Source organism: Marmota marmota, unplaced genomic scaffold, assembly GCF_001458135.2.
Source record: "Marmota marmota marmota unplaced genomic scaffold, marMar, whole genome shotgun sequence".
NCBI lineage: Eukaryota > Metazoa > Chordata > Mammalia > Rodentia > Sciuridae > Marmota > Marmota marmota.
The window spans coordinates 5,387,249-5,402,776 of NW_026000305.1; the positions used below are offsets into that span (position 1 = coordinate 5,387,249).

The 15,528-nt window shown below is 34.6% G+C and overlaps 1 pseudogene; it reads left to right on the plus strand.

The window, feature by feature from the left end:
- Positions 1-4,836: 4,836 nt before the first annotated feature.
- Positions 4,837-15,528, plus strand: part of LOC107156042 — a 22,263-nt pseudogene continuing 11,571 nt past the window's right edge.

The window sequence follows — 15,528 nt, forward strand, 5'->3', positions numbered from 1 at the left end:
CAGTAGAGGGGGCAGAGAGAGAAGAGGGGAGGGGAGGGGAGGGGGGATAGTAGAGGATAGGAAAGGCAGCAGAACACAACAGACACTAGTATGGCAATATGTAAATCAATGGATGTGTAACTGATGTGATTCTGCAATCTGTATATGGGGTAAAAATGGGAGCTCATAACCCACTTGAATCAAAGTGTGAAATATGATATATCAAGAACTATGTAATGTTTTGAACAGCCAACAATAAAAAATTTAAAAAAAAGAACTATGTAATGTTTTGAACAACCAATAATAAATTTTTTTAAAAAAAAAAAAGCTTATCAAGACCATTTGTTGAAGAGATTGTAGAAAATTTTTGATTTATTTCTTTTTTTTAAAGAGAAAGAGAGAATTTTTATATTTATTTTTTAGTTTTCGGCGGACACAGCGTCATTATTTGTATGTGGTGCTGAGGATCAAACCCAGGCCACATGCATGCCAGGCGCGTGAGCTACTGCTTGAGCCACATCCCCAGCCCTGATTTATTTCTTGAGCTTTAGGAGTCTTGTTAAGGAAATGAACACCTGTGCCAATGTATTGGAGTGTTGAACCTATTTTTTTCTTCCAGTGGTTGCAGAGTTTCTGGTTTAATTCCTATGCCACTGATACACTTCAAGTTGATAAGTTGATTTATGTGCAGAGTTAGAAATAAGGATCTAATTTAATTCTTCTACATATAGGTATACAGGTTTCTAGGATCAAGTTTTAAAAGGTTTCCTTTTTTCCACTGTATGTTTTTGGCATCTTTTTCAAGGATTAGATGATTGTATTTATGCTTTTTTAATATCTGTGTATTTTATTCAAATCAATTGGACATCATCTTGTTTTATGACAATCCCTTTATTTTTTGTTGTTAATAAAGTTCTTCAGAATTTTTCAATATTGGGCATTATTATGCCACCAGCATCATCTTTATTGGTCAAAAATTGTTTGGCTCTTCTGGATCTTTTGATCTTCCACACAAATTCCAAGACTCTTTTTTCTAGTTATGTAAAAAACTGGCATTGCTCTCTTAATGGGAGTTGCATCCATAGATTGCTTTTGGTAATATAGTAATTCTTACAATATAAATTCTGCCTATCCAAGAACAGGGGAGGTCTTATCATCTTTTTAAGTTTTTCCTCAATATCTTTCTTCAATGTTCTATAATTTTCATTATATAGGGGTTTCACCTGATTGATTAGATTTATTCCAAACTATTTTATTTCCTTTGAAGCTAATGTGAATAGAACTATTTGCCTAATACCTTTCTCACCTGGTTCATAATTGGTGTATAATAAAGTTATTGATTTTTGTGTGATCTTGTGTCCTGCTACTTTGCTGAATTTGTTCATCATCTCTAGAAGCCTTCTGGTGAAGTTTTTTGGACCATCTATATGTAGGATCACGATATTAGTAAACAAATAATTTGGCTTCCACTCTTCATAGTTGAAAATTTTTAATGTCATTATCTTGTCTAATTCTGCTGATTTTACTTTCAAGTACAATATTGAATAGGAGTGGTAACAGTGAACAACTTTGCCTCATTCCTGATTTTAAAGGAGATGCTTTCAGTTATTCTCCATTCAATATAAAGTTGGCTTTATCATATATACCTTTGATGATACTAATACCTTTGATGATACTAATGTAAGATCCTTTGACTCCTAATCTCTTCTGTTTTAAATATGAATGGGTGCTGGATTTTGTAAAATGCCTTTTTGCATGTGTTGAGATGATAATATAATTGTATCCTTAATTCCATTTATGTGATGAATTATATTTATCAATCAGCATCTGTAAAACAAACTTGGCTCCCTGGTATGAAACCAACTTAATCATAGACTACAATCTTCTTAACATTGTCTTTTAATGTAGATATCTAATATTTTTCAAGGTTTTGAATTTATGTTCATCAGGAATATTGGTCTGCAGTTTTATTTCTTCACATGTCCTTATCTGGTTTTGGTATCAGGATGACGCTGGATTCATAGAATAAAATTTGAAATGTTTTCTCCTTTCCTGTTTCATGGAATATTTTGAACAGGATTGGCACAATTTACTCTTTTTAATTCAATATTCTTATTCATTATTGGTCTTTCCACAGTTTCTATTTATTCATGATTATTTCTAATTAGATTTATGTGCTATGATTCATACATTTCTTAAGGGGAAATCCAATTTTATGGCAAATAATTGCTCATATTTGTCTCTTCATATATTTCTGTAGTACCACTGTACTGTCCTATATCCTTTGTGATTTTATGAACTTGACTCTACTATACTTTTACTAATGTAACTAATGACTTGTCAAATTTATCTTTTCAAAACACCATATTATTTTCATTGATTTTTCTATTTTATATTCCATTTATATCTTTCTTGATATTTATAATTAACTTCTTTCTGATAACTTTGGGCTTTGTTCATTCTTCACTTTCTAGTTTCCTGAGTCATCACATTAGATTGCTTATTTGGGATTTTTTTCATTTTTAGATATAGACATTTATTGCTATAAACTTCCCTCTTCAAACAACTTTAATTTGGTGCAACCACTCTAGATAGCAGTATGAAGATTCCTCAAAAAACTAGGAATGGAAACACCATTTGACTTATCTATCCCACTCCTTGGTATATATCCAAAAAATTTAAAAAATCACCATACTACAGTGACAGCCACATCAATGCTTTTAGCATTGAAATTCATAATAGCTAAACTATGATGCTATGGAGCCAACCTGGGTGTCCATTAACAGATGAATGGAGAGGGAAAATGTATATACACAATGGAGTATTACTCAGCCATTAAGAATACTAGCTTTCTGACATTTGCCATTAAATGAATGGCTCTGGAGACTATCTTCTAAGTAAATAAGCCAGTCCCTCAAAGCCAAAGGTCAAACATTTTCACTGATACATGGAAGCTAACCCACAATATGGGAGAAGGGGAGGAATAGAGATCCTGTAGGTTAGACAAAAGGGAATTAAGGGAAGGGAGGGAAGATAGGAAAAAAAAAAGACAATGGAAAATCTGACATACTTTTCCTGTATACATATATGAATATGTGAATCCCACCATGTCTTACATCCACAAGAATTGGGTCCTAATTAGAATTATATAGTCTGTGATTATATAATTATATCAAAATGGATTCTATTGTTATGTATAACTAAAACAACAATAAACAAATTTAAAAAGTACTATCCATAGGAATAAAAAAGAACTATTACTTATCTAATAAGTTTTAGTATGTACTGTTTCCATTATAATTTGTCTCAAGGTGATTTTTAAATTTTCTTTTCATTTTTTTCTTTGATCAATTGTGTTTTTTAAGTAGCATTTTAAGTTTTTGTAAAATCTTCAATTTTTTTTCTATTTTTGATATCTGGCTTCCTATTCTTGAAGTAGTAAAATACATTTGAAATGATTTTAAGTTCTTAAATTTTTTGTCTAACATATGATTTGTTCTTGAGAAATTCCCAGGTGCACTTGAGAAAAAATGTACATTGTGCTGTTATTGGATGGAAAGTTTCTCTCACACACACATCTCATTTGTTCTAACATGCAGTTCAAGTCCTGTGTTTTTTTACTTTCTTTCGGTATGTTCTGTACATTGTTGAGAATAGGGTATTGAAGTCTGTTTGCATTTTTATATTGCAGTCTCTTTCTCTCCCTTAGCATCTTTAAATGGATGCTTTGTATTTTATATACTTTCATATTAATTGTGTGTGTGTGTATTATGTCTTGTTATTGAATTGAGCCCTTTATCATTATATAATGATATTGATAGTCTGCTTCACAATTCTTATTTAAATATATTGTGAGTGACATATGTAATCCACCCATGCTCTTTTATCATTTCTAGTTCTGTGAAATATTATATCCCTTTCTTTTTTATTTAGTTTATGTGTGTTCTTACATATGAAGTGATTCTTTACGCGGCATATAGTTGGGGCTTCACGTTTTTATCCATTCAACCACTCTATGTCATTTATTGGAGCATATAATTCATTTATGTTCAAGAAGATTTTTTGATAGATGAGGATATACTAGTATATTTTTGTTTTCTGGTTGTAGATCCTATGTCTACACATTTGGTGGATCAGTCACTTCTTTCAGACTTTATAGGTTGATTTTAATGAGTAAAGACCCTCTGGCCATGTGAAGGAGTCATGAGGGCAGTGGCTTGCTGGAGTACAAGAGTTGTGGCCCCAATTAGGCTGCACTAGTGCTGTCTTCATGCCACTCTGTCAGTTCAGTTTGGTGTTGATTAATATTGAAGTGGCCACCAAAAGTCAGTGCTATGAATGTCCACATCAGAAGAGAGAGATATTAGGGCTGGGATTGTGGCTCACTGATACAGTACGTGGCTACCATGTATGAGGCACTGGGTTCGATTCTCAGTAGTACATATAAATAAATAAAATAAAGCTCTATCTACAACTAAAAATATACAAAAAAGAAAACAGCTATTACATTATACAGTGGTGATGACTGCTTAGGTTATTACAATGTCTTTTCCTTTTACTGAGAAAATTCTGGCTAAGAATATCTCTCTTGCCACTAGGTCTGGCTTTTTCAAGTCCTAAGTCATAGTAGTGGTGGCATTTGTATCTCATGAGTGGTGCCTGTAGACCAGTCACAGAGCTTAAGTCTAAATCATTGGCACATGTGAAATTATTATGGATCTTTGGTCTGGGAAGGATTGATACCAGCACAAAGGGCTCACTGTGTCAAATATGATAATGGTATTGCTAAATGTACAATGTTGTGTGAGATACAGGTGTTTGTAAATCAATAGGTGAGCCAGGGATGATAACGTGAACATGTACAGATCTATAGTGGCTCTGGGGTCAGGAAAACACCTAGCTTCTATGGTAGATGAAATGTACCCAAGGTATGAATGAAATTAGAGAGATACTGGCTTGAGTGCCAAGATGCAAGGTAGTTCCCTTTGATCAAAGCTCTAGTGTCTGAGGCATAAGCATTCACAGTGCACCATCAGAACTAGGGTCCAGAGCATAGGCTAGCACTCATTGGCTGCTGAGCAAGTGTCCACAGTCTGGGCATGTGCAGAGACTTGACTCTTAGAACTGATATTTAAAGTATCTCATTATTGGGATGATTCCAGTGTCTGAAGTGTGAGCAGGTATAATACAGGCACATAAATTTGGTCTGTCATATGAATGCTTATGGAATTGCCTTGAATCATGGATCATGGGCATGTGTAAGTTTGATAAAGGTAGATGCTCCACTCCTAGAGTGGCACAACAGTAGCTGTTTCTGGGAGGGTTTGTTTCTGCAGCTAAGTATCCTTCTCTAGGATTCCCCTGATGGAAAGTTTTTGGATAGCTCAGTGACAAAAATGTGCATGTGTCCCATTTAGGGCAGGCTCTCAGAGACTTTGATTGTTCACACTGCATGGCTAAAAGTGATATTATCCATTATCTTGCTTGATTGTTTTCTGTTGTTGTTTTGTTTTATTTTTCATATCAGGGTTTGAACTCAGGGGAACTTTACCAGTAAGCAACATCCCCCACCCTTTTCATTTTTTTTTTGTTTTTATTTTGATACAGGGTCTCACTTAGTTGCTGCAGCTGGCCTTGAACTTGAGATTGCCTCAGTCTCCAAAGTTGTTAGGATTACAGGTATGCACAACATCCTGATGTACCCTTGTTTTGAAGACATTTTATGGCTCTCACATATACTAATCTCCTAGGTGATTTTTTTTAAAGTATATTTTTAGTTGTAGATAGACACAGTACATTTATTTATTTTTATGTGTTGCTGAAGATTGAACCCAGTGCCTCACACGTGCGAGGCAAGCCCTCTACCACTGAACCATAACCCCAGCACATTGGTGATCTTTTTAAAAGAAAGTTTTAGTTTTGGATGGACACAACACCTTTATTTTATGTATTTATTTTTATGAGATGCTGAGGATCAAACCTAGTGTCGCAAACACAATAGGCAAGCATTCTACAACTGAGCTATAACCAGAGCCCAGTGGTGATTTTTTGTATGTGGATATTATATTTTCTTCTCTTCTGTGCAACTCTAGACTCTGAAATAGGACCTTGACCGCCCCAGGGATATTCTGGCTTTGATCGATGTGTACATTTGTTTTCTGTAAAGGAGGAAGAATATTATCTCTTATGGCAACATCATACTCCATAATTACTTTTCACATTGCTTCACATTCCAAAGAGTATTATACCCCACATCTTTCCTTCCAACATTCCCAACTTAAACTATCACTTGCCATAGATGTTTCTACAAAGGAATGTGACTATATTTTATTTATGACATTTCCCTTAAAATTTGGACATCTTATAATATTATATCTTATATTTCTATAAGATATTAAATTTTTGAGAGCACATTAACATCAAACTTTACTATTCATTATTTTTATCTGTAGGATAACTCAAACCTGTGGTTTTATATTAGAGCACAAGTTAATAACTTGGATCACAGTTTATTATAACTACTGATCCAAGTTCACATAAAAATCAAATAAACAAAGCCTGGCGTCTATAATTTTTCTTCCTTGTTTTTTGTTGTCACTGCTCCATTGCCTTCTAGTCTCATAGTAGGTGCTCAATAGTTTGACTGTTTAAACATCAGTTTGCATTTAGAAAATTCCCTATGATTCCAATCATCTGTGACAAATAATTGCCTCTGGAATTATCTGTGAGTCTTCTGATATTCAAAAACCATTAATTTCCTCTTCTTATTACAGGAAAACTATAACCTAAGCTTGACTGAGTTGAACAGGAGCTTCTTAAATGCTTGTTATGAGTTAGATGCTTCCCAAATGTTCATGTGTGAGACAATGAAAGAAAGTTTAGAGGTAAAATATTTGGGTTATGAGAACCTTAGTCTAATCAGTGCATTAATCTATTGATGTGGGTTAACTAGATGGTAACTGTAGGTATATAGAGTGTGGCAGGATAAGGTAGATCATTGGATCATGGCTTTGGAGTTGATATTTTGTCCCTGGTGAACTTTCTCTGCATTTGTTTCCATATTCTGAGCTGTTTTCCTCCACATGCCATTCTGTCATGTGTTCTGCCTCACCTGGGGCCCAGAGCAATTGAGTCAGCCATGTATGAATTAAGACCTCTGAAACCATGCGCACCAAATAAACTTTTCCTACTCTAAAATTGTTATTTCCAGGATTTGGGGTTACAGTCATGAAAAGGCTGGCTAAAACAATGCTATGAAAGGTCTTCAGCATAATATTAAGGAATAAATTGCACACATCATAACTAAACCCAGAAAAACAAAGTATTTTCTTATAATTTCCCTGGGAAGTAAATTTTTAATCAGGAAAAAAGGCAGGAGGGAAGAAAACATAATAAATAGGGAAAGAGGGAAGGCTAGAGGGAGGGAAAAATATAGAAAAAAAAGAGAGTGAGATTTAAGAAAGAGAGAGGCAGAGAAACTTTGTAGCATTTTGAACAATTCCAGTAAGAATGTATAATATAAAACTTAAATACTTGGTTCCTTTCTAATATGTTATTTAAAATAATGACAGACTATCTAACAAGAGCCAAGTGTATGTGCCATATGTTTACCTTGACTAGTTACTTTAGAATTACCATTTAAATCTAACATAATTTATATTCTTTCACTACCAATACAGATGCATAGTAAATCAATTCTATTAGATATTTTCTCTGCAACCAATAAAACCACCAATTCATGGATACCTACAGAAGTAGTTAGAAAAAACATGATATTAAAGGTAATGTTGTATCTCTAAAACATGCCAAATACTTATAGTAGTTTCTCAGTACTATATACATTGCAACTACAGCATTATAAGTGTTTCTTAAGATAACGAGTTCTTATTAAGTCCAAGTAAGAAGAATGGAGCTATAAGGTTGCAAGGAGTAAGAAAATAACATTATGAGCCAGGCACAGTGATGTACACCTGTAATCCCAGTGGCTTAAGAGGCAGAGGCAGGAGGATCACAAGTTCAAAGCCAGCCCCAGCAACTTAGTGAGACCCTCTCTCAAAATAAAATATAAGTGGTTGGGAATGTGAATCAGTGCTTAAGCACCCCTGCAGTCAATCCTATTAAAAATAAATAAACATCACATGAAAATGGTGAAGATAATGTAAATGGGATATTACAAACCTTTAGTGTGCTTCATTACAATATATGGGCTAGAAAACTTAAGTTGAAAATTACATAAAACAGTACTGTGATAATAAAGAAAAGAAGTAAATAAGTATAATTATGTATTTAATCATGAGAGTTTCTGGTACATGGTTACCATGGGTAAAGGGATTTAATATATTGTTGACCTGAACGTCAGATAAGTAAGTAATCTAAAAAGATGAGAAGAGTAGGAATATAGAAAAATACCCCAGAGAGAGGGTGACATCAAAATAATGCATCAGTAAAGTGTGTTCATCACTTTATATCTAAAATTGCTGAAATAAAACATTTCAAACAAAATGGCAGCGTCCTTCAAATATTTTTGAGTAACCAGAAAAAAAGAAAGCTAAAAATTGAAAGAATAGTAAAAGAATTAGTATCTAAGGCCCACTTGCTAATATATGCAGTTCTTCTCTTATCACAATTCAGACAGTTGTTTCTTGCTTCCTCTCCTTCATCCAGCTGCTTGCATTTCCCCAATGTTGTCATTGAGGAAATTTGCAAACATTAGTTCAAGAATGAATTCTGAGCTAATGAAATGTTGTCTCACAGACCATTTCCAGACCCATGGGAATCTGGTGTTTTAAAAGTAGCCAAAATTCTACTACTGTATAAGAAACAAGTATACTGTGTGTGTGTGTGTGTGTGTGTGTGTGTGTACACGTGCATGTGAGAGACAGAGAAAGAAAGAAATAGATATTATGGAGGACAAAACTTTATTGGCAAATAAAGGTTTTAAGGTTTCTGTATATTGTTTTAACTTCAGGTTATGAATTGTTCATTAACTATAAATTTTGTTTAAATATTTCATTACAGAACTATTCTTATATAATGGCAAGGAATAAAACCCAAAACCTATGCAAATGAATTTAAAAGACTTAAATAGCATAAAATTATTAAAATTAAAATTATTTTGTGATTAGTTTGTTAAAAATTGATAACTTTTTCATTATACACTTTCATTAGTATATCTATTTATGTAAATTTGCATTATATTTGTGATCATAAAACACATTTTTAAGTGTCAGCATTTAATTAGCACCTTTTATGACACTGGCAGAAAGGAAAACAATGAAATGAGATGTACTGAGTATGAAATGGGAACACAATGATGACATCTGAAAGCAATATTGAATTGGAAGGTCAACCAATGTTGAGAGCCACAGCCGAAGGGGCCCCAGCAAACTTCCAGCTGCCGGCTGATGATTGGCTCACAGCGGCCCCAGCAACATCTAGCTGATTGGCTCCTCTGCGGTGATGCTCATTGGGCTGTTTCCCTGCCCTTTCAGACCACGGAGCTGCTCATTGGGGGACTTTTTTGGCTCCGCCCACATGACCCAGCCAATCGGCCTCAAGAGCAGGAGGATTGTGGGAGGTGGAGAGAAGCTTGTGTGGGAGAGAGAGGCTTGTGGAAAGCCGGTGGTGGCAGTTGAGGCTCTGAGGGTTTTTCCTGAGAGGCTGTTTTGTTTGGCGTGTGTGGTTCTAAAAATAAAGTTAGTTTCTTTTGACAAGTGGCTCCTGATTGTGCCCAGCCAGACTGCGGCATTTGGAAGGTCAACCAACAAGGGATTGAAAATAACTTTGGAACATATGTGTTGGTATGGAAAAAAGTGTCCTTCATTTGAGGTTCTTAAGCTCAGTTAAACTGCACATTATAGCTCTCTCAACTCATTAAAGCAAGCCCATATCTTGTAGATGCCACAATTTTGTGGAGCTCCAACATTCCATATTTATTCCCAACTCACAGGTAATGTTTCAATTTCAGACTCCTAACTATGTAGCACATTTATTAACTCATTGAGCATCTAATATGTGTTGGCAATGTATAAGGCACTGAAGATGATAAATTAGACAGTCATATTCTCTGATTTAATATTGTTTACAATTATAGAAGCCATATGCATGTGTGCACGCACACACACACACATAATTTAATTACAAATTACTAGTACTGTGAAGGAAAAGAAATACAAAATAATTTTATATGTGATAGATCTAACTTGGTCTATGAAGTAAGAAAGATTTTTATCAGAGGATAATAAAAAATTGATTAACCAAATATAAGGGGAAGATTTTGCCACGTCATGGTAATAGTATGTACAAAAACTTTGAGATATGACAAAACAAATTTAAAAAATAAATATGAAAATTAGAAAGCAGAACAATGTGGTTGGACCTCAACAAGTAAATGAGAGATTAAAGCAAGATAGAGTATACATTGAGGGAGTATGGGATAAATTATATCAACCTTGGTTAAAAATTGTTGCCCTTGGAAGTAGAACAAAATTGAGCTAAGTTCCTCTGGCAAGCTTTCCCCACAGACAAACCAACTTAAACAGCTATTCACAAACAAAATTAGTAGCACAAGAGCTAAGTAAATCAGGTGAGAAACCATAGGGTCTTTTTTATAAAATTAAAGAGACATTAAAGAAGGCAGGAAAAAAAGGAGTTTTATACATCAACCCTCCCCCAACTCTAAGCAGCCCAGAATTGAGAGAGGTGCCTCCATTTGGTAGAATGAGGGAGAATTAAGTCCAAGCCTTAAAGCTGAAACTGAGTGCTGGGCTGGTCATGGTGAAACCCAGTTCCAGAAAAAGCCTCATGATCCCTACAGCCAGGCCTGTACCTACATGCTGAGCATCTGAAAATTATTCATCCACCACTCCTCCCCTAACTTCAGACAGCAGACTGGGGAGCAAGGTTCTAATCCTTGGAGAGTAGGGCACAAACATTTGTGCAGGGTTTTGTATTAGAGACCTGAACCACCTTTGTGGGATCAAGCACCCAGTAAAAACAGAAGGCAACATTTCGTACACCAGAGCTCATAGGGTCTCTAAGCCAGGTCCTGCATCAAGCAGAGACAGGTAGACCTGCAGACCAGACAGGAGTTTCAGATGTATCAGATTCAGAATTGGAGAGGATCCAGGGAAGATATCTTCCTCTTCAATACTGTAGAGGCTCCAGAAACTCAAGTGTGACCTGGCTTACACCAGCCTTGGAGTCCAAGGGACTGTTTCCTCAATCCGTCTCCCAAAAGTAGGAAGCAGAATTATCACCAGGCTAGTGCTCACAGATATAAACTTATAATGGTCCCAGCAACAACAGAGACATGCACCCCAATGAGACATGTTCCTGCTTCCACCTCCATTACTGCCACCTATAGTGTGAGCCTTGGTGTACAACTGACAATGAGCAGAGCTTTACAGTTGGGAGACATGGGTATGACCCAGCTTAGCAACAACTAAATTGGGTAAATGGTGTGCCTTCCCACAAAATTATCCCAACCTCAGGCAACATGAGATAGCACAAGACCCTATTTACTGTGTTAGGGTAAAGTAGTACTCTTGTTACTTTGCCCTGGAACTTAGTGCTGGGTTGATTCAACCTAACCAACACAAAACAAAAAATAAAAGTAAAAATGTAAAAACTTTGGAAACTTTACAAACACATGAAAATTAAATATTTTACATTTAAATAATCAATGGATCAAGGAAAAATCAAGAAATGAATTTAATAAAAATTTCCTCGAAGCAAAAGTAAAAGGAGACAGCACACTAATACCTATGAAATAAAAAAGCAGAATTAAGAATGAAGTTTATAGCAATCAATGGTCAACTGAAAAAATTAGAAAGATTATAGATAAAAAGGCGTATCACTACATCCAAGGAACTTGAAGTAAAAGGAGCAAACTAAAACTAAAATAAGTAGAATGAGAAAAATAATAAATATCAAAGCTGAAATAAATTAAATAGAGCAAAATAGACAGTATCTAAGTTATGGAACAAACCTAGATACCACTGAACAGATGAATGGATAAATAAAATGTGGTATATAGACACAATGGGATATAACTCAGCCATCAAAAAAGAATTAATTTATGACATTTGCTGGTAAATGGATGGATCCAGTGACCATCATGCTAAGTGAAATAGACCAATTCCCCCCCCCAAAAAAAAACAATGTTTGAATGTTCTCTCTGATATGTGGATGCTTGTAGGGATTCTCACCATGGAAATATATAAGGAAGCATTCCTCTGGTGAGCAAACTCCCTGGGGATAACAGGCACTCTTTTTCCCACTTTTAGAGTACCCTGAAGTTTCTCCTAAGAACTAGTAAGATAAGATAACTAATACATGTGCAATGCCTGGCTGTGCTGTAACAATGTCCTTCAATAGGAATCTCTTTATTAGTCTTATCAGCCTCAATCTTGATCTCAGGCACACAGCTCCTGGGAATAAAGGAACTCTCTTGTTAGACAACCACAATGTTTCACTAAGCCTAAATCTGTCCACATAACAGTAACTTTATACAATGGGCTTTCTTTAGAGCTATACAAAGATCCTAATATTGCACATTTCAACTTAGTATGTAACTGAGGAATAAGCTGCATGATGTTGCTAAGTCTGTAACCTGCCCAATACTACAGTGAACAATATGTACTAATGATGCCAATGACCTAAAGTAACCTATTGATATAAATAAAGTTTGGCAGCTTGGCCTCTCTGCCATTCTGTCATCTTTCCTGCCTCTGCATCTTGTCTCTGTGTCTCCTTTTACTTACCCTTACAGATGCTAACACACAGCAAGGGTGGAGGGAATAGAATTTCAGTGTATTAGACAAAAGGGAATTAAGGAAGTGGGAATATAAATAGTAAAGACAGTGGAATGCATCTGACACACCTTTCCCATGTACATATATGAATACAGCACAATGAATCTTCTTCCTCCTAAATTATTCCAACCTCAGGCAAGAGATTATCCCAAGACTGGGATACTAATTAGAATAATATATACCCCATTTTTTAATAAATGTGTCAAAATATACTGTACTGTCATATATATCTAAAAAGAAGAAATAAAATTTAAAAAATAAATATTGAGGGGCCTCTTTGAAAATATAAACAAATAGTCAAACCCTTGGCTAAACTATGAAAGAAAATAGATGAGGCCAATAAGTAATATCAAAGATGTAAGTGAAATATTATAACTGAAAGCACAGAAATATAAAAGACCACTAGAGATTATTATAAATAACTACAAGCCAATAAGTTTGATAATCTGAAAAGAATGGATAAATTCAGAGACACATATACCTTATCAAGAATGAATCATAAAGAAAGAGAAAACCTGAACAGACCAATTCTTCCATCAAGTAACAGCCCAGGGTTAGAATTCACTGCTGAATTCTACCAGTATTTTGAGGAAAATAACATACCAATTCTCTTTATGTCATTACAAAAAAAAAAAAAAAAGGAGAGAAAGGAATTATTCCAAACACATCCTATGAAGCTGATATTACCCTGATATCCAAATCAGATAAAAAGAGAAGGAAGGAAGGAAGGAAGGAAGAGAGGGAGGGAAGACGGAAAAAGAAAAGAAAGGAAAGGAAAAGAAAAGAACAAACCAAACTATGGTTCAATATCCTTGATAAACAATAGGGGCAAAAATATTATCAGCAAACTAGAAAGATTATTCACCATGATCAAGTAGGATTTAATCCAGGAATGCAATAAAGTTTCAATGTATGCAAATCAACAAATGTGATACCCCATATCAAGAGAATGAAGAATAAAAAATACATGGGAATCAGATGATATAGAAAAGACATTTGATATCATTCAACATCCCTTCATGATAAAAACACTAAGCAACTTAAGCATTCAAGAAATGTACCTCAATGTAATGAAGGTCATTTATAATACACCAACAGCTAACACCACACTGAATGAATAAAAGCTGAGAGTTTTCTCTAAGATCTGAAACAACATGGATGTTCCTTTCTGGGACTTTTGATGGCCCGATAGGTATCTTACCAAACAATCAAGCAGGAGAAATAAATGAGGGGTATCCAATTTAGAAAGAAGTTGAACTGTCACAGAATATTACATGATCATATATAGAGAAAATTCTAATGATTCCACCAAAAAATATTGGAACTAACAAATGAATTCAAATACTTTTAGGAAACAAAATAATCATACAAAAATAATTAGTGTGGCTATATACTAATAGCAAATTATTTCAAATTAAAATTTTAAAAGCAATAACACAATACTACACACAATAAAGCAACAAGGAATAAGTTCAATAAATGAAGGTTCAGAATTCCAAAATAAAGATATTGAAACATTAATGAAAGAAATTAAAGAAAACAGAAAATAATGGAAAGACATACCATGTTAACGTAACGTAAGAATCAGTATTGTTAAAATGTCTATGATGCCCAATGTAGTCTACAGAGTTAATGTAATCTCTATCAAAATATAAATGATATTCTCCACTGGACTTTAAAAATTACCATAAGGTTTGCATACAATGACAAAAATCACTAAGTAGCCAAAGTCATCTTGAGCATGAAAAAAAAAAAAAGTCATTACAATACCAGATTTCAAAGTGTACTACAAAGCTGTAGTAAACAAAGCAGTATGGTATTGGCATAAAAAAAGCCACATGGAACACAATGGAGGGCTTAGCACTAAACCCATATATATATACAACCAACTGATACACACACACACACACACACACACACACTAGGGATTGAACCCAGGGGCACTCACTCAACCGCTTAGCAATATTTCCAGTCCTTTAGACATTTTATTTTGAAACACAGTCTTGCTAAATTGCTGAGGGCCTTGCTAAGTTCTGAAGCTGGCTTTGAACTTGCAATCTTATGACAAAGTTGCTAGGAACATTCATTGAACAAAAGAAAGTATGTTCACAAAAATTAACTAAAATAGTTAAAAAGGTGGCAGACTGGAGGCAATCAGCAATCAGCAATATGTGTGGCTCTATGAGAACAAGTCAAAACAACAGGGTGAGATGCTTTATGAATAGTAGGGTGGAAAGCATTGAAGAGTAAACTTTAAAAGTAGGTGACCAAGTGGAACACAGAGATGTTGTTTTATAGAGTGTTTGGAGAAATAAAAGGCAACAACTCTAAGTGCTTGGCAGGTGGCAAGGAATATTACATGTTCTCTAAGCAGACTGAAATTTGGAAAATTATTTATAACAATCTCCAGGAGTTCAGAGTCTACCCCTGGGCAAACACACATGCTAAGTGTTGTTTGGAGTTCTGTATATAAAGCTGGCATGAGAGAAGGGTTTCTCTGCACAGTGCAGTATATTCCTATGGGGCCATGGAGGAAGAGAGACATCTTAAGAAGGTCCATTGTCTCTACCCAATGAGAAACCAGAAGTCCCTATAATTTATATATATGCATATATACAATATGTATACATATATATGTATATATGTATATATATACACAATGTATATATAAATTCTGTATATATATATATATTCTGTATATATATACATATAAATTAAATATATATATATATAT